The 16,689-nt window shown below is 39.5% G+C and overlaps 2 non-coding genes across 2 annotated transcripts; one reads left to right on the forward strand and one right to left on the reverse strand.

Annotated features, from left to right (window-relative positions):
- The first annotated feature begins 1,261 nt into the window (after positions 1-1,261).
- On the forward strand, positions 1,262-1,368 carry LOC122064906. The gene has a single exon (XR_006135859.1). It is a non-coding gene; the product is annotated as a small nucleolar RNA R71 (small nucleolar RNA).
- A 12,101-nt stretch (positions 1,369-13,469) lies between these two features.
- LOC122064905 lies at positions 13,470-13,576 on the reverse strand. Its single transcript, XR_006135858.1, has one exon. It is a non-coding gene; the product is annotated as a small nucleolar RNA R71 (small nucleolar RNA).
- Positions 13,577-16,689: the final 3,113 nt, after the last annotated feature.

Raw genomic sequence — 16,689 nt, forward strand, 5'->3', positions numbered from 1 at the left:
TTTTGGGCACACTAGTGATATGTTTGTGAGTACACAAATCTTTCAGTACCTTTGCATAGGCGGGGATCTGGGATATGGCATCCAAAAGAAGGAAGTTCACTTCTACCTTTTTGAAGACTTCTAAATTTTTATCCATAGAAGTAACCTTCTTTTTGTTTACTAAGCGATTAGGAAATGGGACAGGATGAACATAAAGACTGTTAGAGATTTTCTTTTTCAGAAGAATCATTTTTGGTTCATCAGACGAACCTGGAACAAGAGGCACACTTGTGTCCTCAACTGAAGGAGAGTTAACAGGAGTAATAGATGGGGAAGATTTAGGAATGCTCTGTTGGTACCCTCTGCCACTCCTAAAGGCATAAACAATATTACATTGGTTAGAGGGCTCTTGTTGGGTCTGGCCTTGTACTATATTCAGTGGTGCATTAGTTGGTGCTTGTGAACTAACAAGTTGATGATGCCTAGGGTTAGGCTCTGGTTGACTAGGTAAAGTTCTTTTCTCCCTCTCACGCAAAATTAAGATAACTTGGGTGAGTTCTCTCGTAAGATTTTGATGGCTTGTCATGAGGAGGGCCATATTTTTTTCCAAGTCACTTATTCTACTTGCATCTCCAGTGTTGGTAAACCCAAGGGGTTGCTTATAAGATGATAGGAGAGGGGCCCTAGGAAAACTAGCCTGAGGTCCTACATTTGACCTAGGAAAAGTATTTTAAGAAAAATATTATTGTGCAAAAGGAGGCCTTTGGGGTCCAAGTTGACCTTCATTATGAAAATTGGAAGGCCCTGCTTGGTTGCCCTGATTCCAAGAGAAATTTGGGTGATTTCTCCATCGTGGATTGTAGGTGTTACTATATGGATTATTCTGGTATAAGGCATTAACACTATCATTAGAAGTGCCCCCAGAGGTGTTGGGGCATTCTTCTATCACATGTCCAGGGGACTGGCACCAAGCACAAATCTTAACCAAATTGATTGATGATGGCTCTCTAGGAACAATAGCCTCAATCCTCTTGATTAGGCTATCCAAATGGGATTCCTTAGCTACTATCCCATCCACAAAATATCATTTTCCACCTATAGTTCTTTCACTCTCTTGGTTTGATTCCCACTCACGGGTTTTGTCAGCTAAGTTAAGTAAGAATTCCCATGCCTTTCCTTCATCTGTAAAAGATGTAAATCCCTCCTATGGTTCTTTCACTCTCTTTGTTAAGTTGGGTAATCAATACCCTCATAAATTATTTGACATAAATGCCATAAGTCTAGGCCATGGTGAGGGTATTCTTGGAGTAGATCCTTGAATCTCTCAATAAGTTTGGAAAAGGACTCACTAGGCTTTTGCCTAAACTGAAGGATATCACTTCTAAGCTTATTGGTCTTATGAGTTGGGAAAAACTTCTTAAGGAAGATAACTGTGAACTGTTCCTATGAGGTTATGGAATTAGTGGGTAACCCATACAACCACTTCTTAACTTGGTCTTTTAATGCAAAAGTGATAAACCTAAGCTTAACAGCATCATCAGAAAGCTGTTGGATCTTAATTAGAACACATACCTCTTCAAAAACCCATGGAAGTGGACAACATAGTGATGTATTGAGATTTAAGTTCAAAATTATTGCCCTAGGCTTGTGGTAGAACTATGCAGGAAGGTTGGGATGTTCTAGCAGGGTAGAACCTATCTTTCAGAGATTTAGGTGAAGGGTTTTGATGTTGGTCTCCCATATTGAAAGGTTTTAAAGAGAGCAAACGTATAGGGTTACTACTTGTTGGATCTCTTCTTTCTAACCGATTCTTAGTATTATGTGCCTACCTAACACTCATGTAATAGAAAACTACCCACAACTAGAGTAAGACAAGCACAAAAGAATGGATAGTAAAACCTTTTTTTATGATTTTTTTTATTTTTTTGATTTTTTTTGGCTTTTTGGGAGCCTATCGGCAGGGATCCAAGGTTGCTCAGGTCAATTCCTGAGGTACTGCTATAGGGCGAAACCTATCTTTATTATACTATGAGGCATAGTGACCTCCACCGATACAACTATTGTTGCAATTTGTTCTTCTCAGGAATTCAATAAAAGAAAAGGAAAAACAAATCAAAGCAAACAAAGCACTCTGATTTACCAGAAGAAAGCGAAAAATAACATGGAATTGTCTACCCGGCAACGGCGCAAAACTTGTTAGAGGTTTTAAAATGTAACTGTAAGCGTACGGTTCAGTGTAGCTACGGGTCGAACCCAGGGAGAGGAGTCACTTTATTATTTTTGTTTTTTTTAATAATGCAAAAGTGAACCGATTAATGGTTGTGATCTAATTCTAATTACCGTCCCAAACATATGTATCTAAAATAACGTCCTAACCATTCATCATCTAAGAATTTAAATACACAAGCCACATAATTAAAATTAAATAAATAAATAGCAAAAAATAAACACCCCACGCAATTAAAAAGCAATGAAGAAAAAAAATACTGAAATAAAAATAAAGTAAGAGAAAGGGGATAAAACTAGAGAGAGACTCACAAGTAGGTTTCTCAACTTAGCCCGAGGGATGCATCATAATATGAGCTTTCCTACTTGACCAGAGAATCACTCTTACAAGGGTTACTCTACTTGGCTTTAGGGAAAGGGAGACAAATAAAATAAAAATAATAAAATGATGGTTCTATGGCTAGGAGGGGCAAAGCCAACACATACACTAGCCATGAACCTTGGGGGAAAGGGATAGCAAATAATGTAATGACTGAAATTAAAATCCTAAATTAAGAAAGAAAGGATAGTCAGAAGAGGGAATGAGAGGGAGGAGAGAAGACTACTGAAGAAGCCTACTTACTTGAACTTCAGCCCTTGAACTGAAAACTTGATCGATTTGAAATACTACCAATACTAAAAACCAAATCTGGAATAAACCAAATCTGAAATTTCTAGTACTAGAGAAAACAAATCTGAAGAAAAAAATTGAACTTGAAAGACATGCTTCATAGCTTATTCTTGTCACGTAGAACTAAGCCTAGAACTAGAACTTGAAAATTACAACTTCAACTGTTTAAACAATAAAAATAAAAGACTGAATAAAAAAAAAAGTGCTTGCATTAATTGAATAAAAAGAACTTACAAAAGTGTTTAAAGCATAAACCTAGAACTAGAGCTAGAGAAAGAGATAGAGCAACTAAGAAAAAACCCTAGAAGAAAAATGAAGTCCCTCCTCCCCTTGTGTTAATTCTATTGTATAGAGAATGGGGGTGGGATGATAACGATTTTAGCTTCTAAAAAAAAAAAGATGTTTTTTATCTTGTCTTTTTTTTTCCTATTTTTTCTCTCTTTTCTATTTTTCTTTCTCTTCTTGCGCAAAAAACCCCCTTTGGCCAATTTTTCTTGCTTGGATTTGAAAAATATTCTATTTTAATGAAAAATTCCATCCATGCCCTTGTCTTTTTTTTTCTTTTTTCCTATTTTTTCTCTTTATTTTCTCTCTTTCTTCTTCAAACTTGCGTACGACCACCTTGGCCGACCTCCTTTATGTGATGAGTAGGAGTGAGAAGATATTCTAAAACAAAAACCTCAACAAAATGGTAGCTAAGAGGTTTGAACTTGAGACCTCCTAACAAGCAAGGGATTTTGCACACCACGATTCACCAACTACGCTAGGTAGTTGTTACCAAAAATGAATCTTCAATCACTTAAGGATGTGGTCCATCGGTCCTTATTGGCATTTGGAATACTCTTTATACCCTTGGGACAACTACAGATGGGCTGGTTCTGCATCTCGGTTCAGTTCTAATCCATTATTCTTTCTAGCCCAAAAAGAATAATCACTTGTACGGTTGACCAAATGAATGTGTACCTGTAATTGAACACATCCATCTTGCTCAGAATTTCATCCTCTTCGCAACCATGAAAGAAATAGGACCTCTTTATGTGTAAAATTGGATATATAACGCCCGATAGTCCTTAAGGCCTTGAAAATATAAAACCTACAAAAAGAGAGTAAAACCCATGGTAACTCCATTCTAAATATGTAAAATGCATGTTTTACTACACTAGACTTCACACATAAATGTGCTCATTATATGTCATGGATAGTACTTTGAGAGCAAATGATACCTGCTTCCTGTGCAAGAATGGAAGGTATCGTTAAATGGCGAGGATGTTAAATTTATGCCAGCACCCTAGGGGAGGTCCGTGTATTTTATGACATTCTGAGATTGAATTTGTCATCAAACAACGAGGATCCATAATTGTGCCAGCACCCTTAGGGAGGTCCGTGCACTTTACGACATTCTGCGATTAAATGATGGTTACCCTACATTACACTTTTGCACACAATCACTCACGGTTCCACTACCCTGTGGCCAATTGCTTAACCTCATGTGTAGTCATGAGTAATGGGAAAGGAAGTCACCCCCTTGATCTCATACCTACGGGTATATCAAAAGGATCACGTAGCTTGCATATATAGATCCTATCAAGGAAGCCTTGCCATTTCGATTGCATCCACCGCATACTCGCATCATATAGGAAAAAGATAAATAAGCTAGGAGCGCCACAAGCTGATTGTAGAACTTGTTTGCTGTCTTGAAAAGGAACGTTCCTACATTATATTCCCATTGTAAAGAGTTGCTTTCCTAAGTGGGTTTGGGATAAAAGGTGTCCCTCCTCCTTAAGGAAAAAGTCTAGACACGTTACTCAGGGGCAATCTCATCGCAGTCATGTCAAGTCCAGAGAAGTCCCGAGAAAAATCAAAAGGAAGGACACCTAGTGGGAAAAGAGCATGGAAAGCATGACTTTATTACATGGAATGTCTTATGGGTATATTCTTAACAAGCTATTTGTATGAATCTCCTACTTATGATATTGGGTGGACCAAGGGCATTGAACCCTATCCACCCCCTATCATTAAGCGAACTAACTGATATTGGGTGGACCAGGGGCATTGGACCCTATCCACCCCCTATCATTAAGCAAACTAACTTTGGATGGATCGTTGGTGGTTAATCTAGTGAATGTTTGAATAAGGGGTTGGGAATTCAAGAATCCTAAAATATAAGCCACTTTTGGTTCAAGTACAATTTCATACCTCAAGTATTCTCTGCGGTCCCTTTGGACGCATCAGGGTAATCAGTTGACTTGCCTAAGTCTAGTGTTACCTCCATCATCTCCTCGAGACTATCTACCACCAAGTGATTGCAGCCCAATTAGTATGGATCCACATGACTCTGAGTCACCCGAATAGGCCTAGGTCCATCCCATCGAGACCTTGCAAATAAAAATGTCTGAAGTCAAGAGAAAGATAGCTCAAATATTGCATACACTTTAGAACCCTCCCAGAGCTGATCCCAGGAATGAACCGGCATCGGCTACGGGAGATGTGGAATAGAATGGAGCTACTGGTCATCGCAGGAACTCTTCCCAAGCTGACTCAAGAGGACCTGAGCACTTCAGACCAACTGGTCAAAGAGGATCTTCACTTACCCATCCAAATGGTCAGTGAGGGGCCTATTCCAAGGTTCCTCCTCCAAGGGTGGTGATTGAAGATGAAGAAGAGGAATTTGCAACACACGTTCGCATTGAGTCTCTAGAGACAGAAAAAGAAAGGAAACTCAGCGATCAATTAGAGAAGTTGGAGAACATGATTCGAGCGAGAAAAAGCTCAGAAGGCCAAGCAGTGGATTTAGAGGAAATGAATTTCTTTTCTGGAGTAAGAATTCCAAAAATGTTCAAATGGTAGACTGACAGGTTTGATGGGTCAGGAGACCCAAAGGCTCACCTCAAAGTCTTCCTCAGCATCGCTAAGTTGTGGCAACTAGCAGATAACCAGATAGGGCAAGCCTTCATACTAACCCTATCAGGGCTAGCACTAAGGTGGCTCACATAGTTGGAGTCATCCCAAACTCAAAATTGGGTGACGATGGTGAAAGCCTTCACCAAACAATACTCATACAATACCAAAGTGGATGTGAAGCGATGAGAACTTGAGACTTTGAGGTAGTAGCCTAGAGAAGGATTCACTACCTTCTTGATGACGTTTAGAGATAAGGCCGCCAATATGGCAGATTGGCCTTCAGAAGCAGAGCAACTGGAGATGTTGATAGAAAACCTGTCAAAACCCTATTATGATGTTCTTTACTGTCAACATTTGAAAACTTTTGATACCTTAATAGCCACCGAAACACGTGTGGAGAATAGAATTTTGAGAGAAGCCCAGTATCAGGGGTCCTCCCAAGATGCAAGCAAGAACACCCGAGTCAGACAGGGAAAGGGTCCAAAAACTAATATTGTGAGTGCACTTCAGTAGTCAGTCTCACCATCCACTCCTTCATAGCCCTTTATAATACAAGCAGATGCACCAACCCAAAAGGCCCCTCACCTAAGAAGGCAATTTTTTGATCTGGGAATGCCTGTAATGGCCTCATATGAGAAGTTAAAGAAGTAAGGATTGCTAGGGATAGTGGCTCCAAGAGTGATCAGCAACCCTCCTCCAGCTTGGTATAGGGATCATGAATATTGTGCCGACCACACTCAGAAGGGCACAATACTGAAAGATGTTTGGATTTACAACATGTAATTCAGGACTTGGTAGACAATGGAACTATTGAGGTCAAGGTCAAGTTGCCTCCCAGTGTTAATACCAATCCACTCCCTGATCATGTGAACAATCTGGATGAAGAAACTATAGATAGTGATCCCAATCAACTCATTGTACCTAGAGTTTAGAAGAATCATATGAATGCCCAAGCTTATAAGAAAATCATGAGTCAAAGGGCTGGAATCGTAAGGACTCCCAGAAGAGGAGAATCATCAGAAGAAGAATCAGAAAATTAGACACCCGTCGTTTATCCTTCCTCATCAACAGACGGGTTTACAGCACCACATTACCAACCCCCACCGTACCTTCCACCTTCACCATATTATCAGCCTCTGCCATATCATTAATCTTTCCCCCACCATGAAAGTGGAGGAACCTCTTCATCCTATCACCCCCAATCTTCATATCCTACCTCCCATATCACTTCATCTTCATACCATCCCGCTTCATATCCCTCATCACCCTTATACCAATCCCATTCTCAAGGTTCGGTGTATAACCCCAAGGAAAGATTGACGGACGGGTACGATTGGAAGGATATACTTGCACTACTGGATTCCCCTAAAAAGACCTCATCAATAGGGTCTGTGAATGCATTAGAGGAAAACCAAGAAAGTGATCACAGTTCTCTAATTTAGCCCATTATATCTTCAGAGGATGATCCAGAGGTAACTGAAGAGGTTACAGTTAATTTTCTCAGAGTAGTAACCGCATTGGCCATAGGGGAACAGGTTAAGGAACACATCTCCATAATCCACATAGGGAGTGACACAGAGGATGATGAGTTAGGATTGGTCCAAATTCAAGCCATTGATGTCAAGGCCAACTGTATGGAAATATTTGTGGAGGACCTTGACTTCCCACCCCAAGCAGGGAAGGAGAATAAGAAGAAAAAGGTGATTATATAGTAGGGATAATCACATTAACAAATAGTGATGATGAAGACTGCTATCCCATGAAGATTATTGTAAAGAAACCTATCGATGTGATGGAAATTAGAAGTGGGAAAGACTAAAAAGGCAAGGCTCTAGCAGTAGAACAACCAAGGGCTAATTAGGTTGGAACTAGAAGCTTAAAGAAAGATATGGAGAACCCAGTCTTGGCTCAACTCAAGAAGTCCCAAGCAAGCATCTCAATTTGGGGATTGTTGATGGCATCCCCCACACACCGGGAAGCAGTCTTAAAATCTCTCACAAATGTGCAAGTGCCGATCGGGATAAATCCAGCACATCTAGCACATATAGTAGGGGCAACATATGCGGTACAATCCTTGATGTTTTCAGAATCAGAGCTTCCCAAAGGAGCCTAGTACAATTGAGTTCTCCACATCACAGTAGAATGCCTTGAAAAAGTGGTTCCCCAGGTTCTTATTGACAATGGGTCCACTTTGAATGTGCTACCATTGAGGTCGACAAAGAGTATTGGCATCAACCTGGAAGAAATGAGGCCGACCACCCAAACCATACGGGCATATGACAATGTCAAGAGGAAGACCCTTGGCATCATTACCCTTGCCATAAAGATTGGCCCGATGAAGTTTGATATTGATTTCCAAGTCATTGATATACTGACAGCCTTTAACATGCTCTTGGGAAGGCCTTGGTTGCATCCTATGAAGGCGGTGTCCTCTAGTCTCCATAAAAAAATGAAGTTCATTTATGAGGGAAAGGTGCTCACAGTAGCCGAAGATCCCAAAGTGGTTAACACTTTAGCCAACATTGAAAATGGGGAAGAACATGAACAAGAGGTCCAACTAAGTGGTTTTGAATTAGATACAACTTGTGCAGCCATTGCCAAAGAAGGGCCAAAGGAGGAAGTCCCAGCTAACTATGAAGCCATCTTGAGTCCTTCAATGAATTAGATGATGAAGAATATGTAATATTTTCCTAGCATGGGACTGGGGAAATATCATCAAGGAGTTCCAAAGCAGCCCAGTTTGGCGGTGAACAAAGGAAAGAATGGTCTTGGGTATACTCCTCCAACCACCAAGGGCCAGAAAGTGCTGAGGATGACTAAGAAGATCTCAATCTCTTACTACCCTACTCTCAATGGGTATTTTTTAAAATAAGGAGAGGATTTTCCCTTTTGTGGAAATATGGAGCCATGGTATGATGAAACCGCAACAAAGATGCAACTAGGATTTGAAGTGTTTTTTCAAGACAAGTTCATGAAGTGGAACAATAGAAGATGTTAGTCAATGAAAGTGACCAAGATATTTGCATCACTAGGATAGCAAAAATTGCATTGATTGAGACTGGGTCTTCCTTGGGTGATCCTACAACAATGATCCAATCAAAGGAGGCACCAAGTCTTCGAGTTCTCCTGAAGAGAGAATGGGAGAAGAAGATACGGCTCACCTAGAGTTTGTCGCTTCCCATTGATTTGAAAGGCTTCATTTGCTCCCACTTATGAGAGCTAAGAACCTGAGAGCTACATGAGATTAAGCCTTGCCCTTTCAGAGGAAGAAGTGTGTATGCAAAGCAAAGAAGAGCACAGAGAATGATGGTTTGTATGTACTGTGCCTGAACCAATTGCAACGAGAAGTCTCGTGAAGGTGGTCAAAGATGTGATCGAGGCACCAGGATGGCATCCAGCAACAGGCTGAGAAAGATAGACTTCACAGAAAAGGGATTGAGCAATCTTCACCAATATTCACCTCTTAGAAAGTTTGGCTTCCGAGAGCATGAGATTGACTAGTTGTCATTCGTGAAAAAGCAAGCACCTATCTAGAAGGACCATTGTGCCATTGTAGAAGTAGCAGTAACTTTCTCAGAAGGAGAAGTGGGCCCTTTGCCACACCTCCTCATCCATCAAGCCGCTGAACTGCTCCTAAATTGGACAAACATTGGAGAAAACTTCAAGTTTGCTCATGCTCTTGAGTCAACCAGCCTGAATACACCTGACAAAAGCATCAACCCAGTTGTCAAGTTTGCAGTCGAGTTTGTTGTTAATGATTCTGTGTCAACCTCCCCTCTTGAGGAGTTCTAGAGTCCTTGTATGTCGAGTCTGTTACTCCTTCTCTCATGAATGAAATTTTTGATTCCGAGTATGACTTGCCTCCTTTTTTTGATGATGATCTTAATAAATACCAAGAATTAATAAAACAATGCAAACCAAAGAAAGCCTAACCCATCTGTGAGGATACTCGGCTTATTAATTTAGGAACCGACCAATGCCATCAAGAGGTAAAAATTGGCACTACCCTTGATGACGAAGAAGCGAAACAAATGATTAGTCTTCTGAAAGAATTCACCGAGGTCTTTGCTTGGTCTTATGATGATATGCCTAGTATCGAACCCAACATCATGTAGCATTAATTATCGACTTATTCTGGGGGTAAAATCGATAAAGCAGAAGCTTCGAAGAATGTGGCCAGAATGGAGTGAAAAGATCAGAGAAGAAGTTGTGAAACAGTGAAATGTAGGGTTTCTATAAGTGATGAAGTACCCCCAATGGTTGGCCAACATCGTGTCCGTACCAAAGAAAGATGGCAAGGTATGAATGTGCATGGACTTCCAAGAACATAACAAAGTAAGCCCTAAAGATGATTTCCCATTACCTCACATTGATGTATTGGTGGACAACATGACAAGGCAAGCTTTGTTATCATTCATGGATGGATTCTCGGGATACAACCAAATAAGCATGCACCCAGAAGATTGTGAGAAGACAACCTTCACCACGCCGTGGGGAACCTATTGTCACAAGGTGATGCCTTTTGGGCTAAAGAACACCGAGGCAACTTATCAAAGAGCAGCTACGGCCATATTGCATGACATGATGAACAAAGATGTGGAAGTCCATGTGGACAACATGATAGTAAAGTTAAAAGATCAGTAAGGGCATATTCCCGCGCTAAGGCATTTCTTTGAAAAAATCAAGAAGTATCTACTGAAGTTGAACCCTTAGAAGTGTGTATTTGGGGCAACAGTAGGAAAGTTGTTAGGTTTTTTGGTAAGTGAAAGTGGCATTGAAGTCGACCCTATCAAAATCAAGGAAATTTAGGAAATGCCCCCACCTTAGACAGAAAAGTGATGAGCACATTTATGTGTGAAATCTAGGGTAGTAAAACATGCATTTTTCATATTTAGAATAGAGCTACCTTAGGTTTCACTCTCTTTTTGCAGGTTTTATATTTTCAAGGCCTTGAGGACTATCGGGCACTATATCTTCAATTTTACACGTAAAGAGGCCATATTTCTTTTCATGGTTGCGAAGAGGACAAAATTCTAAGCAAGATGGACGTGTTCAATTAAAAGTACACATTCTTTTGGTCACCCGTACAAGTGATTATTCTTTTTAAGGCAGAAAAAGAATAATGGATTAGAACTGAACCGAGATGCAGAACCAGCCCATTTACAGTTGTCCCAGAGGTACAAGGAATATTCCAAATACCAACAAGGATCGATGGACCACATCCTTAAGTGATTGAAGATTCGTTTTTTATAACAACAACTACCTAGCGTAGTTGGTGATCTATGGTATACAAAATTCCCTTGCTCACCAAGAGGTCTCAAGTTTGAATCTCATGGTTGTTTTTTTTAGAGAATTTTGTTGAAGATTTCCTGCTTTTCACTCACTTAAAGCACTAAGGGCATGGAGGGGATTTCCACATCAAATTAGAAGCAAGGAAAATCGTGGAAGGGTTCCTGCGCAAGAAGAGAAGAAAAAAAAAATGAAAGAAAAAAAAAGGGAGAAATAAAGATTGTCCAAATCTTCTCTCTCCTCCACATCATCACCAAAATATTGTCCAAATCACACAAAGCAAGAAGAAAATCGTCCCTTGGAGGGAGAAAAAGAAGAGAAATAAATTAGAAAAAAAAAGGAAAGAAAATAAGCAAAAAATTATAGGAAATTTCTCAAAGTTTATTTCTCTCTTCTCTCTCCTCCACCTTAGCACTTTTGGTCTCAAAAGATCTGACAATCAATTGTGGGTTTCTCTCTTTTAGGAAAAAGAAAATTGTTACCCTACCTCCCCATTCCCTATAAATACAACTCATGTAAGAGGAGGGGAGACAATTCATTCTTCTTCTAGTTTTTTTTAGTTGCTCTCTCTTTCTCTTGCTCTCTCTTTAGTTTTAGTTTTTCTTTATCTTTTCTTTAATCACTTTTGTAATAGATTTTTTTTTATTATTTCAATTAATGCAAGCACTCTTTTATTTTTATTCAGCCCTTTTATGTTTATGATTTATGCAATTGAGTTGTAATTTTTTAAGTTATAGTTCTAGGCTTAGATCTAGGTGACAAGATCACGAGCCGTGGAGCAATTTTTTTTTTTCAAGATTTGTTTTCTCTAGTACTAGAAATTTCAGATTTGGTTTATTCCAGATCTGGTTTTTAGTACGGGTAGTATCTCAAATCGATCAAGTTTTCAGTTCAAGGGTTGAAGTTCAAGTAGGCTCCTTCAGTAGTCTTCTCTCCCCCCTCTCGTTCCCTCTTCTGACTACCCTTTCTTTCTTAATTTAGAATTTTAATTTCAGTCGTTACATTATTGTTATCCCTTTCCCCCAAGGTTCATGGCTAGTGTATGTGTTGGCTTTGCCCCTCCTAGCCATAGAACCATCAATTTATTGCTTTTATTTTAATTGTCTTCATTTCCCTAAAGCCAAGTAGAGTAACCCTTGTAAGAGTGACTCTTTGGTCAAGTAGGGAAGCTCATATTATGATGCATCCCTCGGGCTAAGTAGAGAAACCTACTTGTGAGTCTCTCTCTAGCTTTATCCCCTTTCTTTTACTTTATTTTTATTTCAGCATTTTTTCCTTTATTTTTTTTAATTACGTGGGTTTTTTATTTTCACTTATTTATTTATTTAATTTTAATTGCGTGGCTTGCGTCTTTAAATTCTTAGATGACGAATGGTTAGGACATTATTTTAGATACATATGTTTAGGACGGTAATTAGAATTAGATCACAACCATTAATCGGTTCACTTTCGCATTATTAAAAGAAATAAAAAATACAGTGGCTGCTCTCCCTGTGTTCGACCCGTAGCTACACTGATCCGTACGCTTGCGGTTACATTTTAAATCTCAAACAAGTTTTTGGTGCCGTTTCCGGGGAGACAATTCCATGTTATTTTTCACTTTCTTTTTGTAAATTGGAGTGCTTTGTTTGCTTTGTTTTATATTTTTCCTTTTCTTTTATTGAATTCTTGAGAAGAACAACTTGCAATAGTAGTTGTATCAGTGGAGGTCGCTATGCCTCACAGTATGATAAAGACAGGTTTCGCCCTGTAGCAGTACCTCAAGAATTGACTTGAGTAACCCCGAATCCCTGCCGGTAAGCTCCCAAAAGGCAAAAAAAAAAATAAAAAAAAAATAAAAAAAATTATTAAAAAAAATTTTTTTGCTATCCATTCTTTTGTACTTGTCTTACTTTAGTTGTGGGTAGTTTTCTATTGCATGAGTGTTAAATGGGTACGTAATACTAAGAATCGGTTAGAAAGAAGAGATCCAACAAGTAGTGACCCTATACGTTTGCTCTCTTTAAAACCCTTCAATATGGGAGACCAACAGCAAAACCCTTCACCTAAATCTTTGAAAGATAGGTTCTACCCTGCTAGAACAGCCCAACCTTCCTGCATAGTTCTACCACAAGCCCAGGGCAATAATTTTGAACTCAAATCTCAATACATCACTATGTTGCCCCACTTCCATGGGTTGACCTCTGAGGATGCATACCTATTTCTAAGGGAATTTAAAGAGGTATGTGTTCTAATTAAGATCCAACAGCTTTCTGATGATGCTGTTAAGCTTAGGTTTATCACTTTTGCATTGAAAGACCAAGCTAAGAAGTGGCTGTATGGGTTACCCAAAAATTCTATAACCTCATGGGAACAGTTCACAGTTGTGTTCCTTAAGAAGTTTTTCCCAACTCACAAGACCAATAAGCTTAGAAGTGATATCCTTCAGTTTAGGCAAAAGCCTAGTGAGTCATTTTCCAAACTTATGGAGAGATTCAAGGATCTACTCCAAGAATGCCCTCACCATGGCCTAGACCTATGGCATTTAGGTCAAATAATTTATGAGGGTATTAATTACCCAACTAAACAAATGATAGAGTCTATGTGGCCGGAGGGATTCACATCCTTTACAGATGAAGGAAAAGCATGGGAATTTTTACTTGACTTAGCTGACAAAACCCGTGAGTGGGAATCAACCCAAGAGAGTGAAAGAACTATAGGAGGAAAAGGATATTTTATGGATGGGATAGTAGCCAAGGAAGCCCATTTGGATAGCCTAATCAAGAGAATTGAGGCTATTGTTCCTAGAGAGCCATCATTAGTCAATTTAGTTAAGATTTGTGCTTGGTGCCAGTCCCCTGGACATGTCATAGAAGAATGCCCCAACACCTATGGGGGCACTTCTAATGATAGTGTTAATGCTTTATACCAGAATAATCCATATAGTAACACTTACAATCCAGGATGGAGAAATTACCCAAATTTCTCTTGAAATCAAGGCAACCAAGCAGGGCCTTCCAATTTCCATAATCAAGGTCAACCTGGACTCCAAAGGCCTCCCTTTGCACAACAATCTTTTTCTCAAAATACTTTTCCTAGGTCAAATGTAGGACCTCAGGCTAGTTTTCCTAGGGCCCCTCTTCTATCATCTTATCAGCAACCCCCTGGGTTTACCAACACTGGAGAGGCAAGTAGAATAAGTGACTTGGAAAAAAATATGGCCCTCCTCATGACAAGCCATCAAAATTTTACGAGAGAACTCACTCAAGTTGTCTCAATTATGTATGAGAGGGAGAAAATAACTTTTCCCAGTCAATCAGAGCCTAACCCTAGGCATCATCAGCCTGTTAGTTTACAAACATCAGCTAATGCACCACTGAATATAGTACAAGGTCAGACCCAACAAGGGCCCTCTAACCAATGTAATGTTGTTTATGCCCTTAGGAGTGGTAGAGAGTACCAACAGAGCATTCCTAAATCTTTCTCATCTATTACTCATGTTAACTCTCCTTCAGTTGAGGACACAAGTGTGCCTCTTGTTTTAGGTTCTTCTGATGAACCTAAAGATTTTCTGAAACTAAAGATGATTTGGTTGAGGAAACAAAAAATGATTCTTCTGAACAGGGGCAAATCCCTAACAGTCCTTATGTTCATCCTGTCCCATTTCCTAATCGCTTCGTAAACAAAAGGAAGACTGCTTCCATGGACAAAATTTTAGAAGTCTTCAAAAAAGTAGAAGTGAACATCCCCCTTTTGGATGCCATATCCCAGATCCCCGCCTATGCAAAGGTACTAAAAGATTTGTGTACTCACAAACGTATCACTAGTGTGCCCAAAAATGCGTTCTTGGCGGGTAACATTAGTTCCATAATTACTCAGCCTATTGCAGCCTAGTATAAGGATCCAGGGAGCCCTACCATATCTTGTGTCATAGGCAACACCTACATTGAGCATACTTTACTTGACCTTGGCACAAGTGTGAATCTTTTACCTTACCATGTGTACAAGCAACTTGGATTGGGAGAATTAAAAACCACTGGAACTACTCTTCAGTTGGTAGATAGGTCTATTAAGATTCCTACAGGGATGGTTGAGGATGTCTTACTAAAGGTGGGGGAATTTATTTTTCCTATTGATTTCATTGTGTTAGATACTAAGCCCTTCTCAACCAAGGATGAGATCCCAATAATTCTTGGAAGACCATTCTTGGCTACCAGTAATGCATTAATCAACTGCTGGAATGGTTTCCTAAGTTTATCTTTTGGTAACCAAACTATTGAGTTTAACATGTTTAGGATAGACAAGCAACCACATATGGAAGAAGAGATTAATATGCTTGAGGATTTTCTGGATTTTTCTGATGATTTAATTACCAACTTTGATATTGATTTTGATTTAGAATTCCAAGAGTGTATGGATGAGTTGGATGATGATAGTGAAAATTTCTTTTCTGAAGTCTTGAGTCTTCACACACCTGTGGAGCCCTTAGGACCCCTTTCCAATTCCATTCCCAAACCTTCCATAGTTGAGCCCCCTAAGCTAGATCTTAAGGAGTTGCCATCCAATTTGAGATATGCTTTCCTAGGGCCTGACCAGACTCTTCCTGTAATAATTTCTTCAAATTTGACTTCTAGCCAGGAAGAGGAGTTACTTAAAGTGTCAAAAGACAATAAGGAAGCCCTAGGTTGGACCATGGCTGATATCAAGGGTATAAGCCCTTCCATTGTGCAACATCATATGCATCTTATGGAGGATTCCAAACCATCCACGGAACCCCAAAGAAGAGCTAACCCAGTGATGATGGAAGCCATTAAGAAAGAGATCCTAAAGTGCTTGGATCATGAAATAATTTATCCTATTTCTGACAGCCAATGGGTAAGTCCAGTTCACGTAGTGCCTAAGAAGTCTGGGGTGGCTGTAGTTCCCAACACCTATAATGAACTAATTCCAACCCGTGTCCAATCAGGGTGGAGAGTGTGCATAAACTACAGGAAACTTAATGTGGCAGCCTGGAAGGACCACTTCCCATTGCCATTCATTGATCAGATGTTAGAGAGGTTAGCTGGACATGAATACTATTGTTTTCTTCATGGATATTCCGGCTATAACCAAATCCCAATTGCTTTAGAGGACCAACATAAGACCACTTTTACATGCCCATATGGAACATTTGCTTACAGGCGTATGCCCTTTGGGCTTTGCAATACCCCTGCTACGTTCCAACGATGCATGATGAGCATTTTTTCTGATATGGTCAAAAAATTCTTAGAAGTATTTATGGATGACTTTTCAATTATGAGAATTCCTATTCTGAATGTCTTCATCATCTTTCCCTAGTTTTAAAAATGTGCATATCTAAGAATTTGGTTTTGAATTGGGAGAAATGCCATTTTCTGGTTAAATCTGGTATTGTTTTAGGCCATGTAATATCCAAGGAGGGAATTAAGGTAGATAGAGTCAAAGTGGATTTAATTGATAATTTACCACCTCCTCAATCTGTTAAGGATGTTCGGTCCTTTCTAGGGCATGTAGGCTTTTACAAAAGGTTTATTAAGAACTTTAGTCAGTTAGCCCAACCTCTCACCTCATTACTTGCCAAAGATCAAACTTTTGAGTTTTCTAAAGAGTGCCTAGAATCCTTCAAA

The sequence above is a fragment of the Macadamia integrifolia genome, unplaced genomic scaffold (genome assembly GCF_013358625.1).
Source record: "Macadamia integrifolia cultivar HAES 741 unplaced genomic scaffold, SCU_Mint_v3 scaffold1814, whole genome shotgun sequence".
Classification (NCBI taxonomy): Eukaryota; Viridiplantae; Streptophyta; class Magnoliopsida; order Proteales; family Proteaceae; genus Macadamia; species Macadamia integrifolia.